Consider the following 24,086-nt stretch of genomic DNA (forward strand, 5'->3'; position numbering starts at 1 on the left):
TCTCAGCCACACCTCGATGTGGACCCAGCTGGGCTTTCCCAGCCTCTGCTTCTGCGGCCCCGCCTCTCCCGTTCTCTTCCGGCCCCAGCATCTCGGGGATTGTCCCACACAGTCGCCACCTCCTCCTATTCCTCTCACAAGCTCTGCCCCACCGATGGCCTTGCCCCGCCCTGGACCGAACCCACCACCAGTGGCGGCAAATGAGGCTGGGCGGTGGACGCTGAGGGCGCTGCAGAGCCGTGGTTTGCCTTCGTGGCGGCTTCCGTGGGAGACGAAGTGGATTTGAGGCTTCCCGTGGAGTGAAAGAATTGGCTCAAAACTGCTTGTCTCCCATGGGCTGGGCCGGCTGCAGAAAGACTGCCCGATACAGGCTTCCACGGAGACATTGCAGGACGGGTAGTGGTGGCCCGCCTACAGGGCCCAGCCGGTAGCGCGAGCCCGCCCCAGTTCCAGGGAGTCTGCGGGAGCGAGCACGCCGCGATCTTGCCCTGAGGCGGGGTGGAGGCGGGGCCTTGCCTCCTCAAATGAGACAGAGGGGGCGGAGTGGCTATCATTTTGCGCCAAAATCCGAGCGGAATCCGGGTGTAGCTGGGGAGCTGGGTGATCACTGCTGCTGTCATGGTTCGTCCGCTAAACTGCATTGTCGCCGTGTCCTAGAACATGGGCATCGGCAAGAACGGGGGACCTGCCCTGGCCCCCGCTCAGGTATCAGCCGGGCTGGAGGTGAGGGTACAAAGGCTGCGCTCACTGGCTTAAATCTAGTCACCTGGGTGCGGACGCACAGGGCCTACTGGCCAACTGGAGCCAGTTCCAATGGACAAGGGCATGGAGACCCTAGGTGGCCTCCGCGGCTATAGCACAAAGCCAAATTGTTGATTTCCCACGGGATCCTGCTTCCCTGCCACGGCCTCTGCCCTGTGGTGCTCTGGCCTAGGGCAAAGTCCCTTGCCTGGAGAATACCACCCTCTGCAAACTACAATGTTTGTCATGCGCGTTAGAACCTGAGCCAACCAGATAATGTTTTGAGTAACGCTGTGTTTCTCTAACTTGCAGGAATGAATTCAAGTATTTCCAAAGAATGATGACAACCCCTTCAGTAGAAGGTAATGAAGGCATTTTTAAATGTTTGGGATTGTCAAGGATTTTTCTTGAATTTTTCCAATGCAATTGTTGTTTTAAATGGAAAGCTTCACATTAATCTGGGATCTTTAATCTTACTAAAAATCTGTCTGAAGTTCCCAAGGTTCATTAAGCGTCCCTTTTTTAAAAATTCTGGGCACATGTACAGTTCAGGTATTGCAAAATTGGCAGCTGAACAGAGGTCTTCACATTGGAGGTTAGCGCTCCAAATGGAGGCCAAAGGAGGTCTTTGGAAGAGCTGCTGGGAGAGATGGTAAACCTGAACTGGGGCAAAGATGAAGAGAGTGGCTACAGGATCCTCCACATGAGTTATTTGGAATGTAATTATGATGCATGAAGGCATCAATGATGAACTCTCAGCATTTCAGTGTGGGAGAGTCTCAGTGACTAGAAGAATTAAGGAATGGAGAATGGTGTGCGATTGTGATGAGGATGATTTTGAGTTGTCTGTAAGGACATTCAGGACAATTTCAGACAGAGAGAGCTAGGTGAGTTGAGCTATGGGAGAAAAGAGGATAAACAAAGAAAAAAATATGAAAATGGAGGAATACCCTGCTTAAAACCTAAGAAACGTGTATTTGTGGGTATAGGAAGAGGAATGGCAGAATAAATAAGGAAAGTCAGAGGGAGCAGATGCTGCATAACATTAATAAAAGATATAAGGCCCTTGGAATTGGCTATTATGTCGCTGGTAGAGACAAAATGGCAAGAGCGGAAAGCTCCAGGGACACAAATACCTCTCAAGAATCCTTAAGTATGATCTGATAATATTAATGTTTCTTTGATCCAAATGTCTTGACTCAAGGTCTTTTTTTTTCCTCCTAAGAAGTCAAAAATGGAATCTATATATATATCAGGTTTTTACAAAAGCATTATCTGTGGAAGTATAATGCTGAAAAGGCAAGAGTTCAACGTAACCTGTTTTAAGATAAATTGAGGAAACTGTTAAGGAACTGTTTTTTTAAATATGATTATGGAAATCTACAAAGTACCCAAATATGAATAGTGTGATTATCCAACAATGATAACTACTCATATGCTGAACATTGTTCTAAGTCTAATCACCCCAACAATTGTAGAGGTAGGCACTATTCTTATCCCTATTTCATAGCCAAGGAAAGTAAGACGGAGGAGTACTGGTTAAGACGGAGGATGCCTGGTTAATAATGATAGAATGCATTGGATTAGAACACTTCAACCCAAAAATCTTCCCTCTTTACTACATCATATGTAGTTGCAATTGATTATAATTAAATATTGGATACAAGTTGGGTAAAGTCCGAGGGGAAAATAAATACTATATTTAGGTTAGGAAAGATAAATGTAAATTTTGGTAAAGCTGTTTTAAGTTTTAATATTTTTAAAGCAAATCCACTAGATGTCACTATGACAAATATCTACATGTATATGATTAAAAATATTTGTATAGTCCCAAAATATATTTATCCTTTCCATGTGATTTTATAGGTAAACAGAATCTGGTGATTATGGGTAGGAAGACCTGGTTCTCTATTCCTGAAAAGAATCGACCTTTAAAGGACAGAATTAATATAGTTCTCAGTAGAGAACTCAAGTAAGTACTATAACATAAAGTCACTACAGGAAAGTCATGTTCCATTTATTAAAGTGCATACCAGTATATGACAAGATGAAATAGTATAAAAGTAGCTATTAGTGAAGCTACCTAATATCACAAAGGTGATTACAGAAAATGAATAAGTTGTTACACCACATGGCAACTTATTCTGCTCCTTAAGTGACTAATGGATTTTAACACCTTGAAATGTTATATTAATAGATTTTCAAGTTACCTTGAATCTTCAATAAACTTAAATATCAGTTATACAATGTAATCAATAACTTTTTCCTAGTTTCACATAAAATCACAATATTCAAGTTTTGGGATTTGCCAAAATTAAGCAATTATCCTATCTTCAGTTGACTTAACACAAACATAAGAAGATATGAATTTTAGGATTTTAAAAGTGGTTATAATCTTATGCCCTGCTATTCCTAGTTAACTGGATTACCTGAATATCACTGCACTTGTGTTCATTTCCCCGTGTCTGAAGGCAAAATATTTTAAAGCATTGAAAATGGCTCTAGGGATTGTCTAGAGAAGGGAGCATGTCTAGTTGGTTTCTGCTAACAATGGAGTAGATAGTTCCTGACACCAGAAATGCCAAGGCGAAAAGCAGGGTGTGGAATTATTGCCCCATGAAGTCATCTCCGGTGGCTTCCATGTCATTTACACCACATGTAGTATATCCTGATTTCTATTTTGTTTCTTTTTGTTGATAGTGGCATTGATCCTAACCTAATAAAATAATTTTCCATACCTCATGGTTTTTCTTTGGTGGAGGGGTAATGCAAATTAAACTTAAGGGAAAGTTTGGGATCAAAATGTTAAGCATTCTTCCTTAAACTAATAATGTAGTTACCAAAAAGAGTGCAGTATCATAAGGTACTACTTGCTTGACAACAGTGGTCATAATGGTCATAATATTCCTTTCCTGCATGTATCAGTTAGGGTTCAACCAGAAAATATTTATCTATATGGATTTTTTTTTGAGGCAGTGTCTTGCTAAGTTATCGAGAATGGCCTTGGGCTTAGCAATTCTTTTGCCTCAGTCTCCCAGGTCATAGGATTATTTATTTTTTAAATTTTGAGATAGGGTCTCACTATGTTGCCAAGGCTGGCCTCGAGCTTGTGATCCTCCTGACTCAACCTTCTGAGTCACTATGGATACAGGCACTTTTATCAGTCTTATTGCAAGGAATTGGCTTTCACAGTTGTATGAGAAACCAAAACTCTTTGGAGAAGGCCATTGGGCTGAAATTCTCTAGCCAGGGCTAAGGCAACACAGGTAAAATTTCTTCTTCTAGGAAACTTCAGCTCTGTTCTTAAAGCCTTTGAATTGATGAATCAGGCCTACCCAGATTAAAGTCAATTAATTACAGATGTTATCACATCTACAAAATACCTTGGCAGCACCACTTGAAATACTCTTTTAATAACCAGTAACTATGGCCTACCCAAGTTAATATACCCTGGGAAAGAAAAAAATTGTACAGTTATAGGCTAACAGATTCAGGCTCATAGACATTTTCTGCCACATCTGTCCTAGAATGTCATAGGTAAAAAACTAGATTTACCAGGGTGTTTGCATTGATTGCCTCGGGGTGATGGGAAATACATTGATGTGTGTCCTGCCATCTGCCTTGGTCTTTATGCTATTCCTTTTCCTGGTAGCTAGGATATTCTGATGATATCTTTTTTTCATAGAAACCAAATTCACAGAGTATATTGCCATTCCCAGAGACTTTTAATAACATGAATACTATTCAAGTTTATTTATGACTATCTTCAACTAAAATAAACATAAAGAAATCTCAGTGGGGAGGATGTTCAGTTGAGCCAGGATTTCTCCTTAAATGATGAGTCTAATTTTTTTTTATGATTCCCCCTGTGGTGTATGTAATTGGGTTTAGCTGCTTCTTACGTATGTATATATAACATTTTTTGGTGTATTTAACTTTTTTTTAGGGCTGAGAAAATTTGAAGTCTTTATTATCAAGCATACCAGAGAAACAGTAATGCCAGTTAGTAAAATATTTTACTAGGGTTTTTTTTTGTTGTTGTTGTTCTCCTGTCTCCCTGCTTGTTAGCCAGTTCCACACATATACTGAGAACCTGCTGGGTCCTGCACAAAAGGGCAGTTTAACAATCAGAAACCACTATTTTTTTGTGCAAGTTTTTAAAGGTACTTAATTTTTTTTAACCTCCTCCCCAGTACAGAAAGAAATTGAATCCTCTAAGTAACCTCAATTCAGTGCCAAACATACTTATTTGTGGTAACTATTTAGTTAATGAGGAATGGGGGAAAGTGTTTTTCCAAAGCTTTCTGGACAAATTGTGACTTTTTAAGAGAACCAAGGATGGAGAGGGTGACTACTAATAGGTCTCTTTTTGTTGTGAACTAGTGGTAGTTGCACAAATCTAAATATACTGAAAATCACCAATTTTTACACTTTAAAAGGGTGAATTGTGTGGTATTGTGATTTATATCACACAAAGCAGATTTTTAAAGTATTTGGTACCAAAAATTAAGTAAAGAATTTTTACTACAATGCATCTTGACACCATCTCTAAAAAATCCAAAATATCTTCCATGATTTAAGATGTTGTAAATCATCTTCAATCCATGAAAGTTATCTAAATTTTATATCATGTATATATATATATTTTTCATCTCACTCTCATATCTTTTCTAGTGATTAACACACTCTCTGCTTCTTAAAGTCTATCTCTCCAACTCATAAATTTAGCATAGCAAACACTGACAGACCTTGCTTCTTAAATCTACTCTGGTACCTAGTAACTTTGGGGCCTTCAGCAGGTTAAACCTAAAAGTTTGCTAAACCTAAACTTCTTTACATACTAAGTAGATTAATAATGACAGTTTTTGAAGGTTCACTGAAATTTTATATATAAAGTTTCTGCTCACAAGATACCTTACATGTCAGTTCCTACCCCTACACCTTGTAAATTTATAGCTTCTAGAAAATATTAACATGAACAAAATCACAATGAACACATTCATGATCTCATTTTCTTTTCTTTTTTTTAATATTTTTTTTCTTTCTTTCTTTGGTTCTGAGGATCAAACCAGTGCCTCACATGTGCCAGGCAAGCATTCTACCACTGAGCCACAACCCCATCCCCTCATTTTCATTTTAATAAAACACTTTGTTCTTTTTTTTGTTGATTGTGAGACAAAAATCTCATCCTATCTAAATTACTATTTTCCTCAACTCCCACTTTTTTCTAAATTCTATTTTTCTCTGACTTCAGGACCTTGTACTATTGCCCCATCCATTGGCATTTTAATCCTCACCACAGATTACATTCTTTTACCCTCAACTTTGTCTCAGCTTTCTTGTGTTAAATAACTGCACTGTAACTATCAATAGTATCTGTGGGTAGTCTGTCATCTCTGTGCTTTTGCACGTCTTTATCTTCTTTGACACCCAGCTAAAGAGTTCCCTCTTCACCCCAACCCAGATGATGCACTGTTTCTGGTCTCCTGAAGTATCCTCTGCGCATCTTCATTGTGTGTCTTTTTCATATGTTATGGCCACTGCTGAGATATTCTTTTGACTACCATCATGATCTTTTGGGTGCCAGGACTACTGTTTTGTTTTTGAAATCTCTTGTCCCAGTATCTAACATAGATATAGCATAGTAGGGATTCAGAACTCTTCAAAAGGAATGCTCCACAAGTTACTTATAGAAAGAGAATAATCCCACTTGGGAAAAGTTTGCAACCTGTTTTTTTCCCCACTTAATTATTTACAGAAAATAAATTTTTATAAATATCTGTAGTGGTCACATGAGGATAGATCATACTTGAAATAGTTGGTAATTGTTGGAAATCAAATTTTTAAAAGCTGAGTATAAATGGTCTCAAGTTGAACATTATTTCTCAATTCTACATAAGACACCATTCTAGCCTGAAGCTTTTGTGATTAAGTAGTATCCCAGCAGTCCCCAAAGATATCAGGCCAGAATTTGATCTGCAATGCATTTATCTTTTACATCAAGCACAGTGGGAAGGGATAAGGTCTCTATAGTAGCCTGGAGTAATCAGATAAGGCTGCTTGAGGCCAGAGGACATGGAGTAGGGAGGTTGCCTAATCTAAGCCCCAGCATCCCAATGTCTCAGGCCTGGTATCTCAGGCACTTAAAGCCCCTGGTCACCCATTAAATATCTGTTGTAATGTAAGCTGCTGGAGTTCAACTACCATGCCCACCAATTCCTAGCTGTGTGATCATCGGTTACTTAACCCCTCATCTTTAATCTCACCTGTAAAAAGGAATAGTACCTACGTAAGATTAGTATTTATATTAAGTGGAATGCCTACTGTGTGCATTATATTATTTCATCATCACAAAACTCTTGGTCAGAAATAAGATACCAAGAATACCCACTTGGGTCTTGACACAGAATACATGTACTGTTACAAACCAGCTCTCCCTTCTTGGAAAATCCAATCTAGATTGGTTTGAAGAAAGATTATAGGCAGGAAATTAGCACTGAAACAAGGCATGATATAAAATGTTTACTATGTGTTATTCACTGTTCTTTTCTATAATGTGTGCTGCAAAGGGACTAACAGACTCAAATATTAGCTGGACTTTTTGCCTGTTCTTTTTTAGCCATCTAGGGGTCTAGTGTTTCCTGTGAAACATTTCTAAACTAATGTTTTAGCAACATTTTTCAGAAGCATTTCCTCTAGCCTTTGCTAAAACTTAAATCTGAAACCAATCCTTAATCAGGTTTTTGCTTTTGCAAACTCACTACAAAGGGCAATGAAATCTTCACAAAATTATCACCCCTTTCTCTGAGGTCCACACCAACAATTTATAACACCTTGGAAGTCATATTGCTATTATACATCCACTTTAAGGATAGTGCTTCCTGTCTGAGCACGGTGGCACACACCTGTAATCCCAGTGACTCAAGAGACTAAGCAGGAGGATCACAAATTCAAGGCCAATCTAGGCAACTTAGTGAGACCCTGTCTCAAAATAAAGAATTTTAGGAAATTTCAGGAAGGTAGCTCAATGGTAAAGTGCCCCTGAGTTCAGTCTCTAGTACCACAAATAAAAAAAAGAATGCTTCTTTCAGTTTTTCCTCATATCAGTTCCTGTATCACCATTTTCCATTCTACTCCATCTTTGTTATCCATCCTTACTTCAGCATCTTTACTTACTAAAACCACCATGACTATTTCAGTTGTCCTGTACTTTATTAACTAGACTATCTTCTCCAATTCCAAATTTTTGAAGTCTAAGTTTTCTCCCTGAACAGCCTAGTCCAACTCAGCCCTTATGACTGCCCTGATTCCTTAAGAGATAGTTCATTTAACTTCACCCTGGTCTCCACTTCTTTTTCTAGGCTGAGTCAAAGTATATTCTTTGCTCTATCCTAACTTCTTTACCAGATGACAAAGAGTGAAATAAGCAAAATAAATTTCAGGAGGAGAGGGAGGATGCAACCAAGAGAATGAATAATCCCCATTAGTTCTTGATTAATCATTGTTATAACCTCTAGTTCAAAGGCAGTTATGTAATCTTTTTAAAGCACCAGCCTAAGACCTTGACATTGAATTGTAATTTTTGTTCCATATCTAATTACTATGAAAGCCTAGTTCTGCATGTTTCCTCATTTATAAATGGAATTAGACCCCCTCCTCCCTGCCAAAACAATAATTGGTTTGGAGATTGAGAGAGATTGTTAGTTCACATAAACAGTAAAATTATTGAACTTTTCCCTTTTGGGTCTTTAATTATATAAGTAGCAAAAAACTGATTTTCAAATAGTTCAACCATTTCTGTTTGTTTGGAACAGTAAAGTTTTTTTTTCCACTCCCCAAAGGTATTAGCAGTTTGAATATTGCTGCAAACTTATCTACACTCAAACATTCTCTTTCCAATATTTTATTATGAAAATTTTCAAACATACACAAAGAACTTTAAATAGCTATATACCACCACTTAGATTCTACGAATAACATTTTTTTGTGTTAACTTTATCACATATCCATCTGTTCAGCTTGTCTTGTTCATATTTGCATGTCAAAATTAATTGCAGCCTTCTATTCTTCATACATATAAATAACTAGAATTCAGTATTTCTCTACAGTTTTTTTTCTTTTAAGGTAAATATTACAATGAGGTGCACAAGTCTTAAATGTACATTTATTAAAGTTTTGACAAATGTGTATACCTGTGTAACCCAGCCCCTATCAAAGATACAGAAAAGATAACCCCCAGAAAGTTGTCTCATGTCCCCTCACAATTCTTTATGCCACTACTTTAGAGACTACTGTTGTGACTTTATATCACATGTGATTTTGATTAACATATGGACCCTAGATGTACAAATGTAGGTAGGTATTGATTGTAGGCCATACTATTTTTTAAAGGATTCATATTTATGATGATTTTGGTTTTATAATCACTGCTTCCTATTCATATAATTTGATTAATATGGATGGGTTTTACAAAAATTGTATGTAATTCTTTTACTTTTAGAGAACTTCCAAAAGGAGCTCATTTTCTTGCCAAAAGTCTGACCGATGCCTTAAAACTTACTGAGCAGCCAGAATTAGCAAGTAAAATAGACATGATTTGGATAGTAGGAGGCAGTTCTGTTTATAAGGTAAGTAGAGTTATCTACAAATAAAAAGAAATGTTCCCTACTTTCTTTTAGTTCTCTTGACATTTAAAGGGAGTTTGGGAGGAAACATTAAGCCATAAGCATAAGAAACAGTACATTATCTCTAAAAAAGTTAGATATTTTGTCATTCTGAATTATTTGATTTTGTCCCTGCAACGTAAACTAAATAAAAATGTAAAAGTAAAATGTTTGGTCTATATGAGTCTATTTTCTTTTTATTGACTAATAGTTGTATACTTATTGTGTACAACATGTTTTGAAATATGTATACTTTGTGAAATGGCTAAATCAAGCCAATTAGCATATAAATAACACCTCACTTTTTATGGTGAGAACACTTAAAATCATTCTTGAGCCATTTTCAAGAGTACAATATAAGGTTGGTAATAACTAAAGTCATCACGTTGCATGATAGACCTTTGGAGCTTATTCTTCCTATTTAACTGAAATTTTGTGTCCTTTAAACAACATCTCCCCACATACCACTTTATTTTCAATTCAAAATACTAGTTAATATTTACAGCTTAAGAACCATTCTAAATGTCTCCCCAAGATTTGCATTTGCACTGTACTAGTTTCTACCTCCACCCCCATCCCCATGCCCTAAATAAGCTGTTATATACCTTCTCTTACAGGATGAAAATCTCACTGAGAAAAGAGTAGGGGTCTAGTTGATATATACTTACTAGATATATATGAATTTGTTAAAAGCAGAAAGCTTTTCCTCAATAATTTTCATTTAATGTAAGGACATAAGAGAAGGGTTTCATGATTTTAGATCAAAAGGGTAAATAGTTGGGCTGGGGATGTGGCTCAAGTGGTAGCACGCTCGCCTGGCATGCTTGCGGCCCGGGTTCAATCCTCAGCACCACATACAAACAAAGATGTTGTGTCTGCCGAAAACTACTCTCTCTCTCTCTCTCTCTCTTTAAAAAAACGGGAGGGGGAGTAAATAGTGTGTTAATGAAGAATTCTTTTTTCTGATACAAATTGACTTCCAGCTTTTTTTAAAAAAATGAGGATACTAAATAGAATTCTTTAGCTCTTGACCTGGGTACAGTGCTGAGGCAAGAGGATATTAAATTCAAAGCCAGCCTCAACAACAGCAAGGCACTAAGCACCTCAGTGAGACCCTGTCTTTAAATCTCTAATAAAAAGGACTGAGAATGTTGATGAGTGCCCCTGAGTTCAATCCCTGGTACACCCCACTCCCCCAAAAAAAGCACTATTGAAAGGGTAACATTTAGAGGGAAAAGAAAAATCAGTCCCTACCTTTTGGGGTTTAGGGTAAAATATACACTGAAATTATTTGAGAAAGAAGAGGTATTCCAGGATCTTAGAAGGGATTTTAGAAACTCTCAGTTTCTTATGTTCCTGATTCCACAATCTCTTCTTTTTTCCCCATTGTAATAAGGGGAAATGAACATTTTTTTTTCTTTAGTCTTTCCATCCACATATGAATTTCTTCTAGAAAACAAGTTCATTTTATTATTTATCACATTTTGAGTGACTCAAATCATATCACTTGAAAATGTACTTTTTAATAAGCACTAAGTACTTAAAAACATGTATATAAAATGACTTTTGTATAAGGAAATAAAGCCTTCAGGTGATTTGTGTTATTCACGTGCCTCTCATCACAGCTGCTCATCAGTCATTCAGGCTGATCTTCCCAAGTACCACGTAAATAAAGTTTCATTGGAACACAGCCACACTTGTTTGTTTAGTGTCATCTGTGGCTGCTTCTGCCTATAAAAGTAAGAAACCGTATGACCCTCAAACCCTAAAGTGTTTACTGCCTGACTATTCACAGAAAGTTTGCCTCACACCATCAACTTTGATATAGAACTTAAAATGCTGCTGTGATTGGTTAATCCCACTCAGTTGTTCTGGGTTTTGTTTGTTTGTTTGTCTTGTTTTTTTGTTTTTTGTACAGTAAGAATTACTAGGGGCTAGGAATGTAGCTCAGTGGTAGAATGCCTACCTAGCATGCATGAGGCCCTGGGTTCAATCCCTAGCACCACACAAAAAAAGAATAGAATATTTATTTGGTTGTAGCAAAGATAACAATGGTTTAATACAAATGTAAGTATTCAAAATAAAATTTGTTCAGTGTCCCACTAAGTTTTTCTGGGTTTTTGGTTTGTTTTTTTGTTTTTGTTTTTGTTTTGTTTTGTTTTGTTTTGTTTTGTTTTGATTTTGTATAGTAAGAATTACTAGGGGCTGGGAATGTAGCTCAGTGGTAGAATGCCTACCTAGCATGCATGAGGCCCTGGATTCAATCCCTAGCACCACACACACACACACAAAAAGAATATTTATTTGGTTGTAGCAAAGATAACAATGGTTTAATATAAATATAAGTTTTCAAAATAAAATTTGTTCAGTTCCCTTATTTGGAACTTTAAGAATAACAAACACCTGGAGTTTTACATATGTATGTATGCATATAAAAATATTTTTTCTTTTAATCAATACACGTTTGAGAATCAAGTTATTACTGCAAAGCAAAATACACAAAAAGCGTTATTGCTTTGGTGAGTCTGTAAAGGATTCATACTGTTTATTAAAATTTTTAAGATATTTGTTTGAGAGCAATCCTTTCCGTAGAAACTGTCAATAGAACTGTAGATAGTAGTTAGAAAAATCATTTAACAAAAAAGGCTATAGTTGTTAGCAACAAGAGACATGTTAAATTACTGTATTGAGGAAAGAAAGCAATATTAAATTTTATATGAGTGTGCTGAGTAGGCCCTTGGTGTTCAGTAGTCAAGATCACATGAAACTGTACTATCTTGTATGGATATACATATGTAAGTTTTTCTTTGGAAAATAACTTGATAACTTTGGATTAATGTCCCTTATTTATTTATTTGTTTGTTTGTTTGTTTATTCATTTTTCGTGGCCCTGGGTCTTACATATTCAGATTAACGCTTTTTTTTTCAATATTTTATTAGTTGTTGATGGATCTTTATTTATTTTCATGTGGTGCTGAAAATCAAACCCAGTTCCTCACACATGCTAGGCAAGCACTCTACCGCTGAGCCACAACTCCAGCCACAGATTAACTCTTAAAAGAGCAGCCAAAGGAAAACAACCAAACTGAATTCTTAAATCAAAAAGTATTTCTCATAAGCAAACTAGAGACCAGAATATAATAATTATGATTATGATTAGTTCCATTCTTAAGGTAACTAAGGCACATTTTAGAGGATCCCAGATTTAAGAATAGGGTATTTATGTAGTATACTTTGGCAATAATAAACAAGTCTTTAAGGCCTAGTATAAGGCATTTCTTTAGTAACTAAAACAAACAAAAATCTTAGAGTGTCTTATGATATAGATTAAGGAAAGTGATGCCTTTTTTGTTTTGTTTCAAAGGAAGCCATGATTCAACCAGGCCATATTAAATTGTTTGTGACAAGGATCATGCAGGAATTTGAAAGTGACACATTTTTTCCCAGAAATTGATTTGGAGAAATATAAACTTCTTCCAGAGTAAGTATAAAGTTCTTATTAAAGTGCTTTTGGACTTTCTATGTAAGAATTATAGAAAAGAACATTTTCTTCTTTCAAATTGAGTTCAGGGTAGGAATGTGTTATTGTATATAGATAAAGTTAGGAATCTTTAGATGTCTTCAGTATACTGGAAATGCTCGGTATATTAATGATGTCAATAAAATCTAGAATTAATGTATTCAGTTCAACCTAGGAGAGTCAGACATGTCATAGGCACTGGGGAAATAGTGTTGACTAGGCCTGATGATATTGCTGACCCCCTGGAGATACACTTTCTGGTCAGGGGGAGTGCAAGTGACAGTCATAAAAAGAGGTGTTGGGTAGAGAACTAAAACATTGGGATGTGATAGACATGGAGTAGTCTGAGAAGTCCTCTCAGAAGAATGACATCTATAGTGAGATCTAAATGTGAAGAAGCCAGCCATGTAATAGCAAGAAGAGAATTCCAGGAACCAGAAATAGCTAGTTCAGAGGCTGAGGCAGAAATGAGATTGGCCTCTTCCCTGAGTCTGAATGCTACTGTGGCCAGTGGGAGCAAGGGGGAAGCCAACAAGGGTCAAACTGGGTGCAGGTTTAGTGAGTCTGAAAGGAGAGTTACAATGTTCTAGCTGCTTTATTGGAATGGACTGCATGGGGACAAGAGTGAAGCAAGGAGACCAGTTAGTAATTCAGATGAAGGTTGAGGGGACTCAGATAAAGGTGGTAGCAATAGTGGAGGTGGAGAGAAGTTATACTTGCCTTCCTGTGCAGTTGTGACTCCAGCATGAGGCTGCTAAATCTTGAAAGCTCACAACATTTTTAGTTTAAAAGCACATTTCGCCATATTCTATAGAGAGAAAAAGATTAATTATATCAACCCTTTTAGACCAGCTTTTAGAGCATTCTTTCAGATATTCTCATTTGTATCTAGTAATTATCCCTTGAGTGTGAGTTTGTTTTTGAAATGCCCCCTAAATGAACCTTCAGAGCAAAGTCAATAAATGGATGGCCAAGCTTTAGAATAATAGTCTATTACTCTACAGAGTAATAGCCTTAGATCAAATAAAGTGAATGATTTTTCTTGAGCTCTTAACTCTAAAGAAAACTGAAAAGCATAAGAACTCTAAGCAGCTGAAATACAGGCTTGTGCTTAGGCTCCAAAGGTGACTACTTAGAAAAATCACATATGGAAATTTTATATAAATTTATGTAAATATCAGTTGTTTAACTTTGTCATACCTTACGTATTTTCTCTTCTGCTTTAATTGCTGAGTGTCACATTATATGGATATTGAGCTCAACTTTTCTTCATTTCTTACCTTTCTCTTTGCTGCTAACAACTGTGTGAATCAGCTTTATTTAAATACCTTTCCATCTTTCCAAGTCTTACTACTCTTAATCAGAACACTTTTCAAAACTGGAATCTTTGATAATTTAAAACAAATACCATTCTGCCTCTCCAGATTTAAAGAAAAAAAATGTAGCATCTTTACTGAAATGTCCTGCATATATCATAGCATTTATTATACTAGTGTTTAATTCACTAGTGTTGGTATATTTACAAGGTTGTACAACCATCAGCACAATCTCAAGTGGCTATAAGTATGAGGGTTTTTTCCTGAACTCCCAGTTCTGCTCCACTGATATGTATGTATATCTTCATGCCAGTACCACAAGGTCTTCATTACTAACTTGTGAAATCAGAAAGTATAGTTTTTCCAACTTTGCTTTTTTTTCCAAGATTGGTTTAGCTCTTCTGGGCCCCTTGCATTTCCATACGAATTTTATGATCAGTTTGTCAGTTTCTGCCAGAAAGCAAGTTGTGATTTTGATAGGTGTCATCTGTAGGTTACTCTGGAGAGTATTGCCATTTCAATATTAAGTCTTCCAGACTTTGAGCCAGTGATGTCTTTCCATGTACTTAGGTCCTCTTTAATTTCTGTCAGTAAAATTTTGGTTGTATGTCTTGTACTTCTTTGTTAGTGTTTAATTCCTTTTATTTTTCCTTTTATTTCCTGTTTGTTCCTAGTGTTTAGAGACATGAGATGGGAGGGAAAGGGAGAGAAAAGGGAAATTGCATGGAAATGAAGGGAGACCCTCATTGCTATACAGAATTACATATAAGAGGTTGTGAGGGGAATGGGAAAATTATCATGGAGAGAAATGAATTACAGTAGATGGGGTAGAGAGAGAAGATGTGAGGGAAGGGGAGGGGGGATAGTAGGGGATAGGAAAAGTAGTAGAATACAACGATTACTAATAGGGCATTATGTAAAATTGTGGATGTGTAACCTACGTGATTCTGCAATCTGCATTTGGGGTAAAAATTGGGAGTTCATAACCCACTTCAATCTAATGTATGAAATATGATATGTCAAGAGCTTTGTAATGTTGTGAACAACCAATAAAAATGAAAAAAATAGAAATACAAGTGATTTGGGTTTATTAATCTGATATCCTACAACCTTGCTGAATTCAATAGTTCTAATTGTTAGATTTCTTAGGATTTTATTTATAAGGTATAATGTCATTTGCAAATAGAGATAGTTTAATTTCTAGTTTAGCTGTTTTTTTTTTTATTTCTTGCTTAATTGCCTGACTAGAACTTCAGTATGATGTTGTCTGGAAGATGAAAAGATCAGATGTCTTAGAGGGTAATGATTTAGTCTTCCTCGATAAAGTATAGTAGCTTTGAGTTGTCACACATGTCCTTTATCAGACTGAGGAAGATTCCTTCTATTTCTAGTTCATCTAGTATTTTTTTCATGAAGAGGTGTTGGATTTTGCCATGTAACTTTCTAAGTCTATTAGGTAATCATGGGTTCTTTTTCTTTTGCTAATTAATAATTTAATATACCATCAATACACTATATTACCTTCACTGATTTTCATGGTAATCTTGCATTTCTGGGATAAACTTCACTTGGTAATTGTGTATAAGCCTTTTTATATGTTGCTAGATTCAATTTGCTAGAATTTTGTTGAGAATTTTACATTTGTAATCAAAAGGGATATTGAGCTTCTTTGTTATGTCTTCACCTAGATTTGGTATCAGGATAACACTAACCTCACAAAATGAGCTGGAAAGTGTTCATTTTTCTGTTGTTTTCAGAAGAGTCTTTGAAGGAAAGTCTTCCACTGCAAGTTGTTATGGTCCTCTGTACTTTTGGGCCTGTACTAACATCACAACAGCCTCCTTAACGTGGGGTAGAGGGAATTCCTAAAGGGGAAAATAAGGAGAAGAGAAAAAGGAAACCTGCAAAGTAAATGTACTTTGTCCCTAAAGTCTGTAACCATGCTCAATTCTAGAGCTTTCTCTCCAAATCTGTCTACATTAGAGAACTTATCGTTTCCTACTCTCCAAAAATGAGCTTTGATCACTTTTTACCTTTTCCCCTTTTTCCCACAGTAACCCCTTAGTTTGGACCCCCATTTTCTTGTGTTTGTATAGGTTTCAGTTCAAACACAGTCTTTTATTAACACCATACTTTTTGGTTTAAAAAAAAAGAAAGCAATAGTATAATGAAATAAAAATGACAGTGAGAACTATTGTGAGATGAAAAGAGAATAAAATTAGAAAATAGATAAAGCCACAAATGGTAGACACCGAAGAGCAGAAGTTAATATTAACAAAATAAGATGTGTTGGGGTTTAAGTGTGCAGAGTTTAGCTCCCTCAGGCCTGACATACTGCAAGAGCTGTGGCTGTTATTTAGGTCAGCTGAGGCAAACCTCAGCTAGGAGGAGGAAAAGTTCTCTTCCCCTTATCGCAAGTCACAAGTTCTGCATGGTTTGGCCAAGAGGAAGAAGCTTCCTGCATACTGGACCTGGGAACAGTACATTCGGGGATTAGATAATGTCTACAAAGAACTTTGGGAGGGTACTTATCAAATGAACAGGAACAATCTGAATTTAGCTCTGTGTACCCGCTGAGGCATGATATTTGGGCTATGTGGGTGAAGTGTTACTGAAGAATTGCTTGCTTTGTTAGAAGAAGAATATAAAAGGAACTTGCAAATAAACCTCAGCATGCAGTTGCAATTGCTGCCTTGGCTCTGCATCCCCTATGTCCCGGTTATTTCGCGACCCTTACCCAGGGACCCAAACGCTCTAGACGTTCACAAAGATGGTTCTACTTTGTGGCTCCCTTTTTTTTCCCCATAGGTCATTTTCTGTGCAATTATTCTTTCAACCACACTATGCTAGCCTGTCCTCTCAAGCTCTGTCCTCATTCATCTTGGAAGAAATTTTTCTATCTCAGACTGTCACATGAAGGCCCAACCAACCAGCAGGCCCAAGTGTTTTATATCAGCAGTTTTCTGTTTAATGAGCTCCAAACAGAATTTGCTGTCCACTTAAAAACCTTCCATGTGACTACCTAGTCAAAGATAAAGACCAAAACAGGCCTTTAGAGTCTATAATTGTCTGTTTTCATTACTATAATGAAATACCTGAGGCAGGCTAACTTTAGAAAAAAAGGTTTATTTGGCTCACAGTTATGGAGGTTCAAAGGCATGCTGCTGGCATCAGCTCGGTACTGGTGAGAACCTAAGGGCAGGGGCAGACTTGGGAAGAAGAGATCACATCTCAAAATAAGAAGCCAGAGAAAGAGTAGAATCCTACAGTCCCTTCCATGGGCATACTTCTAATTAATCCGAGTTCTTCCCACCAAGGGTCGTCATTGTTGTCATGTAGTCCCTGTCCCCCTGCCCCCAGTTAAAGGTCCATAAGACACCTCCCAATATTACCTCACTAAGGACCAACACTTGAACCCTTCAGGGACAAACCATATCCAAACTATAACAGAAGTGGTAATTGGCTCCAGAGCTGACACAGGAAAACCTTATAGGTGGAAGTAGATTTCAGGTGAACTGATGTCTCCTCTTCTGACCCCACTACTTCCTGACTGTCCAAGTTCCTGGCATATTTGTCCACAGTATTTTTATATCCCTTCCTCCAACACCTGTGCTTCCTGGTTTTATTTTAGCTGCAATTTGTTTTTTTTAATGGGAAACTGTTTCAGGAACTCTATTTACCTCTTAAACCTTCCATCAAATCGTCTCTGGGTTATTCTTGTGGCGCTTTGTCAGTTTAGGTCTGATATTGATTCTTACTTATTGGCTTTCTTGGTGCCTGAAGGTACTAAATGGAGAGTCTCTGGGTGGGTGGTTCCTAACAAATAGGTGGTGTTTCCAAATCCTGTCAGACTTGAACTCAGCATCCAAGTGTGGATCTCAGACAGTTTGCTCTTTAAAAAGTTTGGAATGATGATTAGGAAATGTAATTATAACTGTTATTAAAATAGACTGAATGTGTAGATATTAGAGAAAGAAAAATGAAACAAGCAGAAATAAATTTTATTTTCACAGAGAAGATTTACATTAATACCATGGCTACTGATCATATTCAGCCAAAAGCACAGTCATTTTAAGTGTTATTATTCATGATTTTAGAAAGAACTTCTTACTGCTTTGTTTTTGTCTTATTAACTGACAGTCTTGACACTCCTGAGAATTTTACACATGAAAAAAATATGTAAATGTTACTCTTCATGACTCATTTCAAAGAGACTAAAATTATGGTTTCAAATTGGCCTAGTAAAAATCATTTGTTCAAAAAAAAAAAAAGAGGCTACTACTAAAATAGTGGGACAGCAATAGCTAAGGAAATGGTTGCAAAATAAAAACATAGCTAACAAAAATTAATGCTTATTTTTACTGGGCAATGGTCATGGTCATGTATATTATGAGAGAAAAAAGTTTTCCTGTATCACCCTTGTCTAATAGTTAGGGGACAAAATAAACCAGTAGTAATGGGTAGCATTTGTGGAAAACTTACTGGGTCAGGCATGGTGCTGAATTCTTTACCATAATGAGAATTATTTACCATAATGAAGCCTTTTTATACCAGTCAGGCCTGGAGATAGGGTCACACAGCAAATCCAGGGACACTCACAGAGTGAATGTTAAACAGCTGCTGCTGACCCCCACTGGAGCAAATGGGTGCAGCCTCCAGGACACTAAGAAAGCACACTAAGATCTAGAGTGACATAAAAATGTTGATAGGAGGCAGAATGGTCAGAGCAGTCTTCAGCTGACAACCTGGGGTTTTTTGTTTTTGTTTTTGTTTTGCATTGTACTTTTTTACTTGACGAGTTATTAAGTTGTGAAAAAAGAAGTGTGTGTGTTGAGGGGGAGGGATAATAGGCTTTCCTTCCCCTCAAGCAAACAAAAGTGAATTTATTATCATTAACAAAAGTGAATTATTATTATAAGTGTGGGTTGGGTTGGGTTACCCTCCAGATAAAGAATAATTAGAGTGAGGATTGTTAAGTATTGACTGGGAGATGCTTTTAGGAGACTTTTTTTTTTAATTTGTTCAAATTAGTTATACATGACTGTACGATGCATTTTGACACATTGTATACAAATGGAGCACAACCTCCCCTTCCTCTGGCTGAATATGGTGTAGAGTCACACCAGTAGTGTAATCATACATGTATGTAGGGTAATAATGTCCGTCTCATTCCACCATCCTTCCCATACCACACCTCCTCCCCTCTGTACAATCCAAATTTCCTTCATTCTCCCCGCCCCTCCACCCCATTGTGGATTAGCATCTGCTTATCAGAGAAGACATTCCATCTTTGGTTTTGGGGTTTTGGTTTATTTCACTTAACATGGTATCATCTAGCTCCATCCATTTACCTGCAAATGCCATAATTGCATTCTTCTTTAAAGCTGACTAATAGTCCATTATGTGTATGTACCACATTTTCTTTATCCATTCATCTGTTGAAGGGTATTTAGGTTGGTTCCATAGTTTAGCTATTGTGAGTTGAGCTGCTGTAAACATTGATGTGGTTATGTCACTGTAGTATAAGCTGTTTTTAAGTCCTTTGGGTATAAACCAAGGAGTGGGATAGCTGGGTCAGACAGTGGTTCCATTCTAAGTTTTCTGAGGAATCTTCAGACTGCTTTCCATAGTGGTTGCACCAATTTGCAATCCCACCAGCAATGTATGAGTGTGCCTTTTTCCCACATCGTCACCAACACTTACTGTTGCTTGTATTCTTGATGATTGCCATTCTGACTGGAGTGAGAAGGAATCTTAGAGTAGTTTTGATTTGCATTTCTGTAATCACTAGAGATGTTGAACATCTTTCCATGTTTGATCAGTTGTAGTTCTTCTGTGAAGTATCTCTTCAGTTCCTTAGCCCATTTATTGATTGGGTTACAACCTGTGTTTTGAATGGAAAACTGAAGGGTGTAAAGAGTCAAGTGAGAGGGAAGAGGAAAGATTGAATTCATCCTGATTCTAGCCAAGAAATTGCAGTGTGCCATACATTGCAGAATTAGAGCCTTATGATGCACATCTCTTGAGTAAACAGGAATTGAGAATCTGTCACCATGCCAGATACATGACTTCGGTTTTTGCTTTAAACAACTATAGATTGTATTTCATTTTCTTTTGCTTACATAAGAAATTTTTATCAGCTATAAAACTTACAAAGAATTCTTAGGAATTTTCATATTCCCTTGATGACAGAATAGAAATATACTAGGGAACTGCTATGGTGGTTAGTTTTTGAGGAAAGAATTAGGAATCAGAAGGAGGAGAAATCACAACTTTCATTTTCTAAATTTATATACATAGTTTTGTAGGGTTTTTTCCTTATTATTTGCATATGTATTATATTTGCCTGATATTTGTCTACCTTAACAGTGGCTTACCTACAAGAAGAAAAATCTTACCTTGCTTTAGCACCGTTGATGCCTTTTGGTTGAGATTCAGGGAAGCTATGTTTTTGAGAGATTAATTATACATCTTTTTCTTTTACAGATACCCAGGTATTCTTTCTGAGGTCCAGGAGGAAAAAGGCATTAAGTACAAATTTGAAGTATATGAAAAGACTGATTAATGTGAAGATGTTTTCTGATTTATTTCATGTTATCCCTCCCTCTAAAAAATTCTGTATTTTTACATTAGAATAAAAAGACTTGTGTGGACTTTAGATCTATGGTTAATGATTTCTAAGCAGCATGTTTTATTCTCCATCAGTCATACTAGGTCATATAAAATATCATTTAGGAAGCATTTCTTGCTCTTTCTTGCTATAAGTTTCCTTCATTGGCTCTCCCCCAAAGTCTGGACTGAGTACCTAATACCTGCCTACCTATCTGCAAGACAGCTGCAGTCAACTTATATAGCATGAGTTGGCACCAGGGTCCTTAGAGATAGGAGCTAGATAGATTAGTCCAAAGGGCAGAAATGGATTATAAACAGAAGTGCTAGAACTCATTTTTTTTTTAAAGAAAATTAGATCAAGGTAAAAACTGTGAATTTTCCTTTTTTTTTTCTTTTTCACATCCTACTTCTAAATAAACATTGTTTTCACTCAGGGAATGAATAAATTAAGAACTCAAATATGGACAATAAAGAAGCAAGTAGGAGATTACCAAAAGGAAAACTCTGAGACCTTTAAAATTTGCTTTTGATCTTCATTGAGATTCCAGGAGATACTACGTTGATGGGCTGCTCTTAGCAAAAGAAATGTAATAACAAGTATATTAGCAGCAATTAAAAATTCTAAGAGATAATTGAGAATGGATATTTCTAGATACCAAAATCAGTAAGTTAGAAACTAAACCTTACAAAATGCACTGTAAAACCTGTCTGAGCTATCATGTTAGCAAAGATTTAGAAAACTAGGTATGCAAAAGAAATGGCATTTTCTGCCTTGTAAGCTTATACCACCATTTAAAGTGCAAGTTAGCAATATCAATTCAAATTCAGAAGATTCTGGATTTGGACCCAGATCTTCCACATCTAGAACTCAATCCTGAGCAAAGAGACGGACTCCAGAATATTTGTTGTAGCATTCTCTTGTAAGCTTGGAAAGAGCCCAAATGTCAATAAATAAAGAAATGAATAACTAATGTGTCTATAAATTTTATTTATTTTTAATTTTGCAACAGTTAAAAAGAATGAGATACTATCAGAATAATGTCAGAGGTTGTTTAGTGAATGAAATAATTTTGTGTAATAACAGATTTTCTAATTTTAATATTTCTAAGAAGAAAGTACGCTTCAAATAGTTGACAGAATGAGAGTTTGACAAGTGTTATTGTCTGGCTTAGGTGCATCTACTGTGATTAGGATTGTGGGCAACTGTGCATATTTTCACAAAGATTTATTTAAGATAACAAACTGGGCCCTTTATGTTCATCAATAAAATAAATTTCAAATAATAATAAATATTTATTAGCCATAAATATAATCCAACACAGGAAATTTTACAACTGTGTAGCTTGCTTAGAAAACAAACAGTAAAAATAATAGCTTATTGACAAATCTGGGACATTTGGAAAGAAGGAAGTTCATTGAAGATAAAGCAAATGTAAACATGAGGTTGATGAGGGGAGGTGATTAGGCAATCATTAATAAGTTTCAAAAGGATTTAATACTTACATGTATGAATACATGCATTTGCTTCAAAACTTGGAGAAATTTTAATTTGAAAAAAAAAACAAAAAACATGAAGGTACTTACCAGAAAGCCAAGAGAATGAAGAGCACCCCTGGATAGAGCAACTAAGGGTAAAAAAAAGACAGAACCGGGCTGCAATGTGGCTCAGTGGTAGAGCACCGGCCTCACATATGATTTGATCCTCAGCACCACATAAAAATAAGTAAATAAAGACTGTATCCATCTACAACTAAAAAATATTTAAAAAAAGGGACTGTTTTCATATTAAGACTTTAGAACCCTTTGATTTTACTAATCCATGTTCATGTATTTCTTTAGTAAAAACATTTTTTCCTAATAAAAATGCACTAATTCATGAAATCTGGGCTTCTGTTATTTCTTGTACACCCCACTTAAAATTTCAAGGAAACTTTGACTGCAGTATATCTCCATGGTCAGCTTAAAAATGTAGAAAGGAAAACATAAGGAATTAGCCGTGGATCACACAGAAACCCAGAGAACAGTTTTAGGTGTCAGGATTTCTGCATGGTGCCTGCTTTGTTCATCTTTCATAGAGAATCAAGTCTCACTTTTTCCTGGTTGATTTATGGAGTAGCACTATACTAAAATATAAAAAATATGGCAAAAATGTAAATAATAAGACATATATTCTAACACTCAGAACGTTTTGTTTCTATGAACTCATAATTGTTAACACCTACTTCCTTACAAGCACTGTTTCTCAAAATTTTCCCCACATCACCTGCATTAAGGAAAGGACCCAAAATCTGCCTTTCAAACAAGTACCCCTGATTCAGAATCCTGCTCAAATTTATGAAGCACTGATTTAGAACTTTTGCACCCTGCCTAAGGGAAGGAAAAAAAATGATGTTTTCTATCCCTAGTTCTAAGAGAAGGAAAACATGCAAAGTGTAATAAGTTAACATGTAGAGATGGGAGAAGATAAAAGTAAAATAATGATTAGATTTACATGTTGCTGGTCTATTAAAAACTAAAGACTTCTTAAATATATAGTAAAAAAATGAATATGGAAGTATTTCGTATCAGCAAGTCAGAGACATAGTAAGCAACCTCAGTGATAGATGTCTCAACAAAATATATTTGTTAATAGTTAATAAACAAAAAATTGCAAAGCACATGACCTAATTAGCTAAGATGACTTTGTGAGGGAAATGTTGGCCAACTGCTGGAAGGATTTAGAAAAATAATTACCTCTGAAAGATTGAACCCTGTGATTAAGGATGTTCTGGCTGTAGAGAAGAAGAAATGCATAATTAAATGAGTACCTGGAATAGAAGTAGAAATTCTAGTGAAAACATATTAGTACTCACAAAGGAGATAAAGGCTATAACCAATCTACATGAAGTTGGGCTATTTATGTGGAAAGGAAAATTACATTAGTGATCATTTTTAATGATATGTCCCAGCCTTTTCTGTCCCTCAGGAGACCTCATGTGTACCAAAATGTTCTCAGACAATAGATTGACATTTCTCTTAAACCACGTTCTTTCTGGAACTAAACAGAGAAAATCACATCAATATGGGATACTTGGAATAATTTTATAGTCAATAATCAAGGTACATAAAAAATTATTGGAAGGTAAATTTGAGGTGCTTTCTAATTCTGTGCCCCATGAGTCACAGGACACACACTCAGGACAAGCCCTAACAGAATGGAATTTAGTCTATTAGACCTGACAGTGCTGTAACTCA

At 36.4% G+C, this 24,086-nt stretch overlaps 1 pseudogene across 1 annotated transcript; it reads left to right on the forward strand.

The window, feature by feature from the left end:
* The first annotated feature begins 135 nt into the window (after nt 1–135).
* On the forward strand, nt 136–20,898 carry LOC144373822 (dihydrofolate reductase-like; annotated as a pseudogene). Its single transcript, XR_013433369.1, has 6 exons — nt 136–427; nt 1,054–1,103; nt 2,608–2,713; nt 9,242–9,368; nt 12,769–12,885; nt 20,727–20,898. The product of XR_013433369.1 is annotated as a dihydrofolate reductase-like (transcript).
* The last annotated feature ends 3,188 nt before the right edge of the window (nt 20,899–24,086 follow it).

This window comes from Ictidomys tridecemlineatus, unplaced genomic scaffold (genome assembly GCF_052094955.1).
Source record: "Ictidomys tridecemlineatus isolate mIctTri1 unplaced genomic scaffold, mIctTri1.hap1 Scaffold_50, whole genome shotgun sequence".
Classification (NCBI taxonomy): domain Eukaryota; kingdom Metazoa; phylum Chordata; class Mammalia; order Rodentia; family Sciuridae; genus Ictidomys; species Ictidomys tridecemlineatus.